The sequence below is a fragment of the Trachemys scripta genome, chromosome 3 (assembly GCF_013100865.1).
Source record: "Trachemys scripta elegans isolate TJP31775 chromosome 3, CAS_Tse_1.0, whole genome shotgun sequence".
NCBI lineage: Eukaryota > Metazoa > Chordata > Testudines > Emydidae > Trachemys > Trachemys scripta.
Window position 1 is genome coordinate 147,834,970 of NC_048300.1, and position 16,523 is coordinate 147,851,492.

Consider the following 16,523-nt stretch of genomic DNA (forward strand, 5'->3'; position numbering starts at 1 on the left):
CAGTGGTGGCAGATGACAGAACAAGGAGCAATGGTCTCAAGTTGCAGTGGGGGAGGTCCAGGTTGGATATCAGGAAAAACTATTTCACTAGGAGGGTGGTGAAACACTGGAATGCGTTACCTAGGGAGGTGGTGGAGTCTCCTTCCTTGGAGGTTTTTAAGGCCCGGCTTGACAAAGCCCTGGCTGGGATGATTTAGCTGGGAATTGGTCCTGCTTTGAGCAGGGGGTTGGACTAGATGACCTCTTGAGGTCCCTTCCAACTCTGATATTCTAAGATTCTATGATTCCTAAGTTCCCTCTGAGTCTGAAATGAATATTTTTCTCTTGAAAGAGCAACCTTGATGTTCCTTCTCTCCAGTGGTGGCATTTGTCCCATGGTGCAAAGCTCTATCCTGGGACCCCTGCCAATGTTACTGCCCCCCATGCAGGGAATGTTTGTGTCCCTGTATTGTCACGCTGGGCAGGGTTTGCATTTCACTTTGTCATCACAGGAACAAATAACTGAGTCACCACGTCAGGCGGTACCCTCACTACCTTGGGGTGCCCTCCGATTGCATGGATTGTGGGGCTTTTCTCTCGTTCGGCAAGCTGTTGCTCTCAGGCGTGAGAGAGAAAGATCGCCTCTTTATCAGTTCATCACCCTTTGCTTCTTCGTTTCACATCCTGTTGTCCTCCAAACTATTCTATTCTCCTGGAGAATCCTGACATTTGTGGCAGAAATTAAGAGATGGCTCTAACTACAGCTCCTGTCTGCAGGCCAGGATATTAGCCCCTTCCTGTCCCAAAAAGTGTAAGGTTTATATAACCCATTACAGAGCCATGTGTATTAATTCACAGATCGGAGGGATGGGCCAGAGGTTTGAGCTAGCTTGGAACCCTGGAGACCTGTGTTTAATTCCCTGCCCTGTAACAGATTCCCTGTGCAACCTTGGTCAAGTCTGTAAAATGCGTAACTTCCCTATCTCACAGGGGGTTTGTTGTGAGGAAAGAAAGATTGTGAGGTTCTTAGATACTATACTAGTGTGGATCATATAAGTACCTAAATTTCTAGGGGAAACTCTGGCCCCCATTAAAATCAATGGGAGTTTTTCACCCTTAATGTTTATAAAGAAGGGGAATAAAAGAGAGTGATATGTTATTGTCATTGTTCAAGTTCTTCCTAACAATTTGTCCAGAAGTAATCCCACTGTTTGAAAGAGTAAATTGTTCTTCAACTAGGCAAATTAAACTCCTGTAGCCAAGATCCTCACACCCTTCCTTGCATATGCTATCCTCTCATATCAAATATATTTAACGTGATTTAGTTAGGAATTGGTCCTGCTTTGAGCAGGGGGTTGGACTAGATGACCTCCTGAGGTCCCTTCCAACCCTGATATTCTATGAACGTGGTCCATGAAAGAGTACCATCTCAGTGACAAAACAATCTTTGTATTATCTGAGTAAGAACTGTGCTATGGCAACTTCGTTTTAATTTCTCAAATAACCTAGATTACCAATATTAAAACAAAACCACTTATAATCTATCCAGTCCTGGATGAGCTGTTCCAATGATCCTCACTGATAAAAAGTCGCATATTCCAGTGTGAATTTTTCTATTTTCATCTTACATCCCCAATGCTGCCCTTAATGCCACATAGATGGAATGACTTGGGGAGCTTCAGCTGGCTGTGAAGCAATTCCCAATCCCTGCCCCCAGCAGAGCAGACAGAAGCAGGGCCAGGATTTATCTTGTAAATATAAAAATGTTTCAAATGAACCTTTGCTTTGTAAGTAAATGAACTAATTTGAGAAACCTTCATTTTTAATACTGTCTGATCATGGCACTCGAGTACTTTTTTCCTTTCAAGTCCCAAGATTTTACTTGCTTAAGTAAAAGTCAGATAAACTGGTAGAGTGGATCAGCTGGCTGTGAATTTTATTTCTATGCAATGGGGGTACAATATGAAAAATGTCTCATTATGGAAAAGACAGAAAAAGCCCAAAAAGTGCGGACCAAGATCCAACCCAGCTCTGTGACCAATGGAGAAAACTCTTTTCCTCCCCGCAAAAAACAGTACTCCACTTCCACATACAATATCAAAGAGGTTTTCTAACAGCATTTCCCATAATGTCCTAATCCCCAGCGAAGGTGACAGGGCCTCCAGTCCTCAGCATCGCTGTGGTACTTACCAGTAACCACCCATGAGAGGTTCACATACAAAGTAACTCCCCGGTTACTACCAATCAGGTTGGGCTTCTGCACCTCATCATAGTCCCAAATTTTACTCCGCATGTAAACCTATATCTGTCTCTCTATCTCAGTTTGCCAGCATCCACCCTCTCTTCATTCAAATCCTTCCTGAACACCTACTTCCATAGAAAGGTCCACACACAAATAGTCACACCATCACCATGAAATTATAAAAAACAAAGAACAGAGAGTTATTTTCATTCCTTGTCTCCAGTAAATTTATCTAATCAATGAACTTAACACTATAAGATCCCGAGGTCCCACTGTGGTCCCAGTTCATCTCAGGGTCAGTGCTGCGCTGAGCAAAATGTGTAATGCTATTTCCACAGTACCTTAATGATTTAGAACTATGGCTGTGCTGAATATTCACGCTAATGCCCAAACACTGATTTTTCAAAACCCTAGTTCTAGTTAATAAAATCCAGTTGAAAGAGCTTTACTATTTGGCAAAGCTGAGATTTGGATTCAAAGTTCATTGTTCTTGTGGATTTCAACCCATCCTCGAGAAATTTCAGTGAAAATGGACTGGAGGTTATCACAAGCAAGGAAGAGACTCCTCACAAATAGTTTTCTCCTTCCCCAGTGTTTGAGGAGGAAGGAGTTACTTAGGAATTCACTGTGGAAGTAGAGAGGGTTCATTGTTCGGGTAGTGTGGGGGATCAGTGGGAATGGTTTTCAAGGAGTTCCTCTCAGATGTTCAAATTCAGCAAACTGAAACTTCCAAGCAATCTTGGGACCCCAGAAGAGATCTCTGGGCTGTTGATGTAAATTTTTAATAAATATTGGAAAATTGGGGAAGTTCCAGAAGACTGGAAAAAAGCTGGTGTTGTGGAAATATTTTAAGAGAGTAAACAGGATGACACGGGTAATTATAGGCCTCTTAGCCTGATATGGCTCCCAGGAAAAATAACGGGTCAGCTGATACAGAACTCAATTAATAAATTATGAATATATACAACAATAACTAATGACAGTCAACATGGTTTCATGGAAACTAAGCCCTGCCAAATAAATTTGATTTTACTCTTTGATGAGATTGCAAGTTTGGTTAATAAACTGTTCTGATGTGCTGAGGCTTCTGTATGGCATTTAACCTAGTAATGCACAACATTCTCATTTTAAAATATCACTATATGACACATAGCTCATTTTAAGTGGATTAAAAACTGGCTAACTGATAGATGTCAGATAAATCTTAAAAGTGGTAGTATATCTAGTGGGGCCCTCCAGGGATTGGTTCTCAGACCAATGATATTCAATATTGGATTATTTGAAAGAAAATATATTGCTGATAAATATTGCAGATGACACAAAGCTTGGTGGAGTAGTAAATAAGGACAGGGATGGTGGCATAACCTTTGCACTGAGCACTATGTACACTGCTGGAATCCTGGATGCAGTTTGGTCTCCACACCTTAAAAAAGATCTTTGAGAGGGTTCAGAGTGTGTTACAATAATGATTGAAAGTTTGGAAAACACACTTTACAGTGTGATACTTAAGAAGCACAACCAATTTAGTTTACCAAGGCTAAGGTTAAGAGGAGACTTGATCGTGTAGTATAAGGTACCTACACAGAGAGAATATATCTGCTACCAGAAGGCTTTTTAATCCCACAGACAAAGGCATAAAAAGATCAAGTGGCTGGAAGCTGATGATAGAAAAATTCAAACTGGAAATAATATGCAAGTTCTTATCAGTGAGGAACATTGGTATAGCTCAGCAAGAATGAGATATAAAGCCTTCAATTGATGGAGAATGTATCAAGATAGATACATGCCTTCTCATACAAGAAGTGAGGTTCTTACCCACGAAAGCTTATGCTCCCAGTACTTCTGTTAGTCTCAAAGGTGCCACAGGACCCTCTGTTGCTTTCAAGATAGATGTCATTCAAAAAGATATGCTCTAGTTCAACCACAAGCTATTGGGTTTGATGCAGGAATTACTAGTTGAAATTTTATGGTCTGCGTTATGCAAAATGATCAGAATAGTCCCTCTAGCCTTAATATCTTTGAGTCTATGAAAAAAAAAAAAAAAAAGCAAATTCACTTTCAACACCTGAGAACAACGGCGTTATTTAGATCCTGTTGCCTGAGATAATGGAAACTCCAGGTATGCATCTCTGGCCAAATTCTGCCCTCAAATATTTTCATGTAATTGAAAGTGCCATCAAAGGGAGATGCATGAGTACACAAGAGGTCTGGAGAGAGAAAAATAGTTGTGTTTCTCCATCTTTTCTGTCTATAAGAGAAACTCACAGAAGCAAGAGATCTAGGCAATGGGAAAAGGGAGAGACAGAGGGGAAAAAAATCAAAAGTAACTTTTTTTTCAAAATTCTCAAAAGCTTAGTGACAAACATTTTTGTTTGTCAGTTTCACCACCTCCCAGGATGGTAAATTTGTCAGGGAAGGAGCATTACAAATTAGCAATCAGCAAACTGAAAGTACAAAACTGCTGGCATTTTATTACCTGAAATATTGTACCTAAATGCCATTTTAATTCACCTCAGAGCAGTAGACCTATTTGTAAAAGAGATGGCATACTTTTTATTCAATAATTTTGAGTAGCTGGCTCTCTATAACTTTTGGAGTTTGGGGCAACATCAAGTATAGAGCAACAATTTGTAAATAAATTTAATTAAATAAATTTAGAACAATTTTTGGAACTCTGAGTATGGAATCCAACCTGAAAAGAAAAAGGCGTTCCTTTTTGAATGCAAGGCTATTTTCCAGTCCCAAAATACTTCTGTGGCTTACCAGAAATTAATTACCAAATATTTTGAAACAATTATTATTTACTGCACATCATCAGTGTATTTGGAGCCAACATACATAAGAGAAGGCATTGCCCATAACCCATATAATTTATAATCAAGGGCCTGATCTTGTAAGGAGTTCAGTACTTTCTGCAAGGTGCCAAGGACCCTCAACTCCCAATAAATAAGATGAGAAAACTTTGAGCACTTCACAGGGCTGGCACTTCACAAAATTGGGCCTGGTATTCTTCTTCTCACCCAAAGCATTGTTATAGACACGGGAAGCAGTACAACAATGCCTTTCATTCTTGTCCATGGCTTGTTCCTCCATTAACCCAGCCTCATCATGACCCTGCATATGATATCCTGCCATCTAGTTAGTGGTTGGTCTTTGATCTTGGTGGCGTTTTCATTACTTTCTTTGGCATCCTATCATCTGTGTATCTTCTACAATGGCCCCACCATCATAATTTTTCATCTGCAGCCAATCTTGTATCCTGACTTCTCATCCTACTTTCCTACTTTATTGTAAAATGATTTCACTTTACACCTGCCATCTTCCAAAGAACTCTCATCTCTATTGCCTCCAGCCTTCTGATGTCTGTTTCATTTAATGCAGCTGCTTCCAGGCCATAGAGTAATACTGTTAGTACACTGGTTCGATAATTTTTCACTATGGCATCGATGTTTTTTTTATCAGTTCATAAGTTTATCTGTTTCTGTGCAGCACTTATAGCTAAAGCACATCTCCTTTTAACATCATCCTTGACTGAACCAGCGGCAGCGATGAAGCTTCTTAGATACTCAAGATTTTACTTGTTCTATGACTTCACTGCTGCTGCATTTCAAAACTTTATCCATTGTCCATTTTCCAAGATGCAACCACTTTTCCATGTTGGCATTTATTATAAGTCAAAGTTCACTACACCAATTTTCAAGGGAACAAAGTGTATCATCTTTATCTAAAATGTTTCTCAGTTATACAATGTCATCAGCATACGCTAAAGAGCTTCCCTCTAGATCACCCAATGTTATACCCTCTAACTCAGTGGCTCTCAACCTTTCCAGACTACTTCACCCCTTTCGGGAGTCTGATTTGTTTTGCGTATCCCCAAGTTTCACCTCACTTAAAAAGTACTTGCTTACAAAATTGGACCTAAAAATACAAAAAAGTGTCACAGCATACTACTGCAGAAAATTTTTTGCTTACTTTCTCATTTTCACTATATAATTATGAAATAAATCAATTGGAATATAAATATTGTACTTACATTTCAGTGTATAATATATATAGCAGTCTAAAGAAGCCATTGTCTGTATGAAATTTTAGTTTGTACTGACTTCACTAGTGCTTTTTTATGTAGCCTGTTGTAAAACTAAGCAAATATCTAGATGAGTTGACATGTACCCCTGGTTGAGAACCACTGCTCTAACTTGTCTTTCTTACCGTCCAATTTAAGTACATGATGAAAAGTGACAATGATTCCATGCCCCCTTGTCTTCCATCAGACTTTAACCAGCTGCTTAATTTTCGATCAGTTCTGAAAGCACAACAGGAGTCTTTGCACATAACTTCTATAATTGCAATTATCCTGTCTGAAACGCCATATAATTTTACTACTTTCCATACTGCCTTCCTCCCAACTGAATCAAATACCTCTGTGATTTCGATGAAAATAGCAAACGTCTTTTGTGCTTATTCTTGCTTTTTTTTCCTCATCCACTGTCTGAGTGTGAAAATCTGATCAATAAAATATCAACCTGATCTGAAAAAAGAACAGGAGTACTTGTGGCACCTTAGAGACTAACAAATTTATTTGAGCATAAGCTTTCGTGGGCTACAGCCCACTTCTTCGGATGCACCTGATCTGAAGCCATGCTGTTCTTCACCTACTACTTCCTCTAAAACTGGCCTTAATTTGTTGACAATTAATTACTTTTATCATGATTTTTCCTGTCAACAAATTAAGGCCAGTTTTAGAGGAAGTAGTAGTTGAAGAACAGTATGGCTTCAGATCAGATTGAATCAAATGCCTTTGTGAAGTCGATGAAAAGAAGCAAACATGTTTTATGCCCATTCTTGCTTCCCCCTCTCCCCCCATATCCACTATCTGAGCATGAATATCTGATTAGCAAGTGGGAGTTCTTAAGAATTTACCGGCTGATGTGCTGGTTAGAAATGACATATCGCTACCCCAAGCTGTTAATATTGTGACCTGTACCAAAAGGCGTATGTCCCTGAATTCGCATGAGGGAAAGGCAGCTGAGGGGGGAGGAGAAGCCTCTGCCCTTTACCAGCAAAGAACAGCAATGCGTCCCCAGGGAAGGGGGAAGAGAAGTCTTCACCCTTGCCTGTAACAGCTCTGCAGGCAAGCCACAGCCAAACAAAGGTTACTGCAGAACAAAATTCAGACCCATCTCTAGTGAATGTAAAGGAAACCATACACTGTGATACTTCCCAGGGATACTCAGGGCTGTGTGGCACCTTCACTACCACCTGTCCTTAGCATGAGGAACCCTGCTCTGTGCCTGCTGTGGAGCAGCTTCCTGATATTACCAGCCTCTGGCAACACAAGCGCTGCCTTCCAGGCCTCCCTCTTTCTGTACAGGATAGCAAGAGGCAAACAACAATCCCTGAATCCTCCAAGCCTCCTTCTGGATTGCCCGGCCCCATTCTACTGCTCACACACACACACACCCCTCTCAGATTCACTACTCCCGAAGGAAAAGTTCACATCAGTTTATAAGATTCAGGTCAGGTTCACCACTCTATTTAAGACACAGCACTTTTATATATATAATGAAAACAAGAATACGCTTACTATCAAAGAACAGAGAGTCAGGCGATAGAAAAGAATATTGGAAACAAATTGTTGCATATAAAATAAAATCATAACATGCTTTCCAGAGCCTAAACTTAACTCACAAAGTATTCCCCTATCTCCTACGAGATAGCTTACCCCAAGTCCTTTGCCTAGGATTTTCAACCAGGTGGGCTGAAATCCTCCCCTTCATAAGATCAAGCTTGCTGGCAAGCCTGTCGTCACAGACTGAAGAAAAACTGGTGGTTAATCTGTGCCCCAAATATAGTTCCAAAAGTTCATCATCTTACTCCTAAACATGATAACCCCTACTGTTTTTGTTTTTTCCTGCAGTCCCCACAATCTATGTATTAGCACTTTGCTCAGACTGTAAATGGGCATCTACTGTGAACCATACAATACTCAATTTGCACATGACCAGCCACAGAGAGAGATAAGTGTCTCCCCTCTCCCGACAGGAGTATGTGTACCACCCTTTGGTAACCTGCCTTAACTCTCAGACCTACAGGCATTACATACCTAGAGAATGTATTTTTTATTATATATAACTCTTCACTTCCCCACATAGGGACAATATAAGTTTAAAGAATAGCAATTAATTGATTTCAAGATTCTGATGCAGGCAACATGACAATCAAACAATACTATGTTCTTTGCCATCAAAAAGTTAAAATATTTTTGTTATATGCAGAGAAATTAGGATAAGAAAAGTGATTAACAAATTAAAGGGCCCTGTAACGGGGTCTACTGCTTCCTTAGTGACCCCTCATGACTAGAGGTCATGCTGCAGCACCCTGTCTCTGTTTCCCACTCTTCAGGGCTCCACAAAGACTCCACACACGTTTTCTGTGGTCAAAATACCCCTTTTCTTGGAAGGTTTATTCACAGAAAATAAACTCAAAATAAAACTCAAAGTCCCACAAGTCCAACAAATAAATGTTTCTCTTCTTTCTCCCATGCCTCTCTGTCTGTAGAGCTTTTAAGTCCCTTCTGTTTTTCCCCCGGCGTGCTCAGGGGCTCTGAGTTTATGAATTTAAGCTAGAACTTTGCTAGACACTAAAATTCATGGACTGAATAGAGACACTGGATTTATGGCTTATTACAATAATCTATAACCCACTAAGCCCCTCCCCCCAGATTTTTGTTATCCTTTTCCCCCATAACTGGAGAGGGGTTAAATGGGCCACTTCATCTTGAATGGTCTCTTGAAATATGTGTTAACTACTTATGCTAAACAATCTGTTCCGCCTTGTATTTAGCTCTGGGTATATTTCCCAGACCAGAAGAAGAGGTCTGTGTAAGCTTGTCTCTCTCAACCACAGAAGTTGGTCCAATAAAAGATATTGGCCTAGTCTAAACTAAGAATTTAGATCAGTGTAGCTACATCTCTCAGGGTTATGAAAAATATACACCCTTGGGAGATGTAGCTATAGTGACCTAACCCCCGGTGTAGACAGCACTAGATCAATGGAAGAATTCTTCCATTATCTTTACACTACAAAATTAAGTCAACCTAAATTACGTCGACATACACCCGCTGCAGTAATTAATCACTTTTGCATATTTATGCTACACTCTTCTTATCGGCGGTGTCCATCCTCACTAGCAGTGCTTGTACTGATGCAGAGAGCAGTGCACCGTGGGTAGCTATCACATTGTGCAACTCGCCACCACCTGGCGGCGGGTGTTTGGAAAGGGTTTGCAAAGCCTCATGGGGGCAAAAGAGTTGCACAGGGGTGACTGGGAACATGGTTTCAGCATCCCATTATGCAGTTTTCTCCATCCCATAATATTATCTGCATTGCTTACAAGAGTACACTCAGTGCCACACCACATTTCCCAGAGTTCTCCAGCTGATGATTATGTATTTACATATCCACAGCTAAATGTTTTTTTCTAGTCTTCAACTGGCATGTCCCAGGAAAGTGTTTTTTGTCAGATGAAGGACTTATCTGAATGGATTAAAAGTTTTTTGCTAACCCTTGATAGAAGAGCTCCTTTAATAAGATATTACTTAAGAAAACAAGGCAATGTATAGTTTACAACCAACAGTAAGACAGCATGTATGGACTTTAATGTGGCTCAGCTGTCTGTCTCTTCTTCAGGCTAAATTGACACTACCAACCACAGCTCTAGTTCTCGCATAAATCATTGGTTCCGATGAGCAAAACACAGCACCACAGAAGACAAGTGGGGTATTATTTTTGGTTTGGATATAAGTATTCATTCAATGTATATGCCGCTGTACTGAAGGACAATACAAGCCATAGCTTCCCCCTACTACATTTTAGTTAAGTGTGCACTGAAGAGAAAGTTACTCATTTTGTGCAATAATACTGGCTCTTTGAGATGTGTCCCCCTATAGGTTCTCCACTTGGGTGCGTTTGCATCCTTACACTACCAATCAGAGAACTTTGGTAGCAGTGTCTGTCTGGCCTGCACATGCGCTGTCCCGACTCGTGCTCTGCCATGAGGCTAACCTGCACGCGTGGGCTAACCCCCCCCCCAGTTCCTTTTCTACCACAGAGTCCCTGACAAGAACTCTGAAGTAGAGAGGAGGAGGGTGGGTTGTGGAGCACCCACAGGGACATCCATCTTGACACTTCACAAGGTGAGTAACTTCCTCTTCCTTCTTCTTCTTCTTCTTCTTCGAATAGGGATACCCGGGGGAAGGAAGAGGCGGTGCAAGGGTGAAGGCTTTAGGGAAGAGGTGAAGTGGGGGAAGGGCCAGGGGCTGAGCGGGGGTTGAACACCTTCAGGGAAGATTGGAAGCCAGTGCCTGTGACAAGAGTAGAAACCTCATAGATGTTGAAGTACAGTTTCTATGGCTCCTGGAGGTTGGTGGTGATCTATTTCTTGTCACAATAAACTGTCGTGAGCAGAGTCCTGGAAGAGGGAAGGGGAATGGTATTGGGGGCGGGGGAGAGCTGAAGTGGAGGGAGTACCCATTGTGGATGATTTCCAGAACCCATCAGTCAGATGTTATTCATTCCCAGTTGTGGCACAAAGCAAGGTGGTACCCAGATGGGTGTCACGGATTGGTCAGCTGCAGTTGGTGTTGAGGGCAGTGGTCTGTCAGCACCCTGACCAAGATGTCAAAACTCATGTTTTGAGGTAGATGGTTGTGATAAGGAAGACTGGGGGCCTGATGGGTTATGTTTAGAAAATCTGGATTTTTTTCCTGAATGGCTCATAATAGCACTGAGCTGGAAAATGCGGAGTGTGGGATTTATGTTGAGGTTGTGGACTAAATTTTCTTTTTTTGTCCAGGTGTATAAATCCCTAATGACCAGAGAGTGGCCCTGCAGTCTTTAAGCATATGGAGGGACTAGTCAGTCTTCTTGGTGAACAATTTGGTGCCTTAGAAGGGAAGGTTCTCTACTGTAGTCTGCACTTCCTTAGGGAAGCCAGAAGTGAAACTAGAACATTCACCACATAAGCACTACTGTAGAGATGGACTAGACTGCTGTGTTGGCTGGATTAAATGATGATTGGAGTGCTGTCTTGGCCACCAGCTGTCTTTCACTAACAATAGCCCAAAATTGTTCATAGTGCAACTCTGGGAGCTGATCAATAAAAGCGTTAAGCTTGGTGTAATTGATGTAGTCATATTTTGCTGTCAGAGCTTAATAGTTTGCAACTCTGAATTGCAGAGTGGCAGAGGAATAGGCCTTTCTCCTGACTATATTGAGGCACATCTAGTCCTTATCATAGGGGGTCGACCTCACTTGGTGTTGGCGACCCCAGGAGTTTACTACATCGACAGCAGTAGAATTGGGAGTGGAGGTGGAAAAAAAGAAATTCTGTATCCCTAACTGGGCTGTAATATTTCTTACCGTCTCATTTGCAGGTAGGCGTGACTGATGCTGGGATTTGCCATATAAGCTTGGCTGGGTCCAGAAAGGCCTCGTTGTTGGGGAGAGCTATTCTGGAGGAAGAAGAGTGCAAGATGTTCAAGAGCTTATGATGTGTGTCTTTTAACTTCTCAAGGAGTACCCGCAGCGTGTTTGCCACCTTTTTAAGCTAGATCCTGAAATAGCCTGAAGTCATCAGCTAGGGATGGTGAAGGGGGCATCACTGCCTCATCTGGGGGCAGGAAGAGATGTTGGTCTGTGGTGTAACTTCCTCCTCGAATCTGCCCTCCTGTTCTTCCATGATCTCCTCTGGAGGGTTCAGACGCTCTGGATGCCAGGGCTGAGGGAGAGTGCCTCAAGGACTCATGGTGGGTCACGCTGGATGCTTGGGAGGCATGGAGTCTGTACACTGCCCAGGGATCCTAGTAGGGCCACTGGGGCAGTGGAAGAAGTCCTATGGGTGGCACCCATAGTTGGCCATACCACAGTGGTTGAGGAGCAGGTGGAAGGTATGACTGAAGGGGCCCAGGTTGATAGCAGACATTATAAGGAGCATGAAAGGAGTGGTAAGAAATGACCTCCTTCTTCTTGTTACCTAATTCACCACTGGAGAATGGAGGTGCATGACACGGTGCCGGTGAAGATTCACGTGTCCGAAATAAACTTGGTACCGGATCCCAAATACCAAAAAAGAGAGACTTTGGTATGTCAGATACTGTGATATAGCTAGAGTTTCTGAATTCCTACAGTGCTGACCTAACCAGTACTGATGGTGGTTGTTGATGGGCCAGCAGCAAGGAAGGGATCAGGGATCTTGGCCATACCGAGCACTCCGAGGCTGGATTGCTCTCTGTTGACAGTGCAGATGGTACTGCTCGTATCGGCTGCATCTTTTTAGAGGTGGTACAATCTCTGTCCTTGCCTTTATTAGTCATGAACGTTGCTTCTGTGCCTGTGACCATCAGGTCTTTAGGTGCATCAACTGAACTGGTACGTGCCGGTTCAGACCTCATGAGCTCCGAGTACTGTGTTTGGACTGTCTCGGTATCCAAGTACTGATGATACCAAATGTGCTGGTGACCTTTTTCGGTTAGCTTGGGGCTCACTCTGGGGAATCACGCTCTATTTTTTGAAGCCTTACGTGAGGAGTCTGCAGCTGTTTTTTGTTGTTGTTTTTTTTAACCCAGGTCCTTAGCTGTTGAGGGCTGTGGGAAAGATTTGCACTGTCTGGGTGACTCCTGGTGCAGGTCCAGGAAAGGCTGAAGAGCTGCCTTTATGAAGAAGAGTTTTTGTCTCAGTTCTCTGTCCTTCCAAGATCTGGGTTTGAATTGTTAGCAGAGACCACATTTTTGGGGAATGTGGCTTTCCTGGAAGCAGTGGATACAGCAGCAATGCTTATCTGCTACAGGGATGGCTTCTTTGCATGAGAGGCACTTTTTAAAGTCCGGTGTACAGACATACACCCATGCTGGGGCAATCCCAGACAAAGGGAAAAATAAAAAGGTGTGTGTGTGTGTGTGTGTGTGTGTGTGTGTGTGTGTGTGTGTAGAAAATAAAAAAAGCTCTACAACTAAGAGAAAAGGATTAACTAACTACTGAAGTGCTGAGAGAGAGAGAGAGAACGATCCGATGAACAGACTGCTAACTAGCTCCATCTCTAGCCAAGGGTAGTTGAGAATGAACTGAGGGGAGTTTACCCGTGCATTCTGGTTAGCCTCATGGAAGTCCACAAGGAGGGGACAGCGCATGTGTGGGCCGAACAGACCTTGCTATCAAAGTTTTCCGATCGGCAGTGCAAGGGCGCAAACGCACCTACAGTGGAGCACCCACAGGGACAAAGAAGAATCCTTTGCCTACTGCTGGACCATTTTCCTATATCACAGCGTTTAAATGAGATTTCACTAAAGTGACCAGAACCATAGTTAATGCCAGGTGAGAAAGGGCAGCTGCTAGGACACAGCAGATATGTTTGACAGATGAAAGTAGGTAGAGGGTCCACTATATTTCTATGTCATTTGTTTAGATATTGTATTTTATGCAAAGAAGAAGAAGTGAGCAAGAAAATTCAGATAATACAACACAATATGAACATTTTTTTCTAGTGGTTTACAATTTTTAAAAGAAAAATCTTAACCAAGATGAAAACAATGTTTTCCTTTTACTGAGATTTTTCATCCTGAGTTATCTCCAATACTACACCATGCCACCCTTACTTCTGCGCTGCTGCCTTCAGAGTTGAGCAGCTGGATAGTGGCGGCTGCTGAATGAGGGCCAAGCTGTGAATTAAAAGGGATGTTTTTTCTGCTGTCAGAAACTAAGAGCATTTTTTTTTAAATACACTTGCCATAGAGGGTAGGCATTCACTTTCAAAAGAACATGAAAAGAATCTTATGAAAATGCACTTGGCTTCTGAATTGTTAAATATGCTGTACAACAGCATTCAATCTGCAGTTGTTTATGACATTCTATCATCTACATAAATCAAAATTGGACCTGAACTCTTTGCAGACCTCTCAAATACATTATTCTTTTCTATTATCTTATATCCTAGTACTTCACATCCCCTTTCAAATGAGTCCAGATAATTCAAAGCCTTTAATTAATAGTTAAATGAGTTTGAAAAAAGCATGTTTTACTTGTATTTCTTGTAATGCCCTAAGTACGTTAATGGTTCTATTGATATATAATTAGGGCCCTACCAAATACACAGCCATGAAAAACACATCATGGACTGTGAAATATGGTCTTCCCTGATGACATCTGGTCTTTTGTGTGCTTTTGCCCTATGCTATACAGATTTCACAGAGGAGACCAGTGTTTCTCCAGTTGGGAGTCCTGATACAAAAGGGAGTTGAAGGGGGGTCAAAAGGTTATTTTAGGGGATCATAGTATTGCCACCCTTACTTCTCCACTGCCTTCAGAGCTCGGCAGCCGGACAGTAGCAGCTGTTGGTCGGATGCCCAGCTCTGAAGGCAGTGTCCCGCCAGTAGCAGGGCAGAAATTAAGGGTGGCAATACTATACCATGCCACCCTTACTTCTGCGCTGCTGCCCCAGAGATGGGTGGCTGGATAGTGGTGGCTACTGACTGAGGACCAAGCTGTGCATGCAGCAGTGCGGAAGTAAGGGTGGTAATACCATACCATGCCATCCTTACTTCTGCCCTGCTGTCGGTGGCTCTGCCTTCAGAGTCCGGCCAGCAGCTGCTGCTCTCCAGCTGCCCAGCTCTGAATGCAGTGCTGCCGCCAGCAGCAGCGCAGAAGTAAGGGTAGCAGTACCAACAGTCCCCCTCCAATGAGCTTAGGACCCCCCCCAACTCCTTTTTGGGTCAGAACCCCTACAATTACACCACTGTGAAATTTCAGATTTAAATAGCTGAAATCACGAAATTTACAATTTTTAAAATCCTATGACCATGAAATTGACCAAAATGAACTGTGAATTTGGTAGAGCCCTATATATAATTAGATATAATGTACTAATATCCTTATGTAATATCCTAATGTATTAATATCCTTAATAGTTAGAACAACTTCAGAGATAAGTAGAATGGGGGTTAATAAAAATGTATTTAAAAGCTGGGAGCATCTTATTAAATAAATTTTAAAGTACATTGGCTAAATGCATGAAATTATGAATTAATGCTACAAAAACAAATTATGTAAAATATTAATCAAAATCAATACATTATTTACAATAGAATCCAATTATATTAATGAACTTTCCAGTCTTGGTATAATTAAGCAAAGGCTAACTTACATAACAGTAAAACTACACTCCAGTCATTTAGCTATATAACATCTTTAATTTGACAGGGCAGCAAAACAGTATGACTATTATCCATTTAGAGGGTGATTTTTTTTCCTGTTCATATCTTCATACAGTTCTGTTAAAGACCCAGAGAAATACTTATAGCTTATATTTTTTTATTTTGTATCAAAACAATGCATATCAAGAAGATTCTTAAGTAAGGTGACATATTTTAACAGTAAAGGTGTGCTATCAATTGACTTGGGAAACTCTGAAATCTGGAAATGCATATCCACTTATTCTTCCAGAAGAAACTTTCATTTAATGCATTTTTCCTGACATTTTTTCCTCAAAGAAGCAAAATATATGACTTAGAGCAGGGTTTCCTAACCCGTGGGTCAGTACCCAAAATTGAGTCACCAGAATGTTTCAAATGGTCGCATGACTCCAGTCCCATGGGGCAAGCTGGGCTCACCTCCCTGCTCCAGGCACTGCAACCTCTGGGGTCCCACAGCCACTCAGCTTTGGCCCAACAGTCATGACGACGGGAGTTCAAGTAGACCAAATATGAGTGACGGGCACCACAACCCCATGAGACAGGTCACAACTCCACTCACACAGATTTGGACCAGTCAAGAGGATGGGGCCAAACCTGAGCAGTGCTGCAAATCCGGAGGTTGCAATGACCAGAGCTGAGAGCCAAGCCCAGCCATCCCCACAGCACAGGAGCTGCAATAGGGCGAGTGGGGTGAGTGCTGGGGAGGACCCAACCCCCATAGGGGCAGGATCCAACTCAAACCACCCCAGTGTAGGGCCATAACCAGGGTGGAGTGAGCAGGGCAGCTTCGCACAGTGGGGCAGCAGGGTTCACTGGAGCTCAGTCAGGCTAGCTCCATGTGGCAGGGCTCAGTCAAGCCAGTCGCACATGGCAGGGCTTGGTCTGGGAGGGAGCCCCACCTTCATCCTCTGACTCACCTTAGCAGGCCACCCAGCCTGTCTAGATTGGGGGGACACAATAAAAAAATCTGGAGGGGGACACATGACCCTGCATGCCGCCCCGGTAGGGGGCGCTAATATGCTTGCTTGCCCCAGGCACTAAAATGCCTAGTTATGCTC

The 16,523-nt window shown here is 42.4% G+C and overlaps 1 protein-coding gene across 1 annotated transcript in view; it reads right to left on the reverse strand.

Annotated features, from left to right (window-relative positions):
* KCNQ5 (potassium voltage-gated channel subfamily Q member 5) overlaps positions 1-16,523 on the reverse strand; it is a 519,022-nt gene that overhangs the window by 349,742 nt on the left and 152,757 nt on the right. The gene's annotated exons all lie outside the window — the stretch shown is intronic.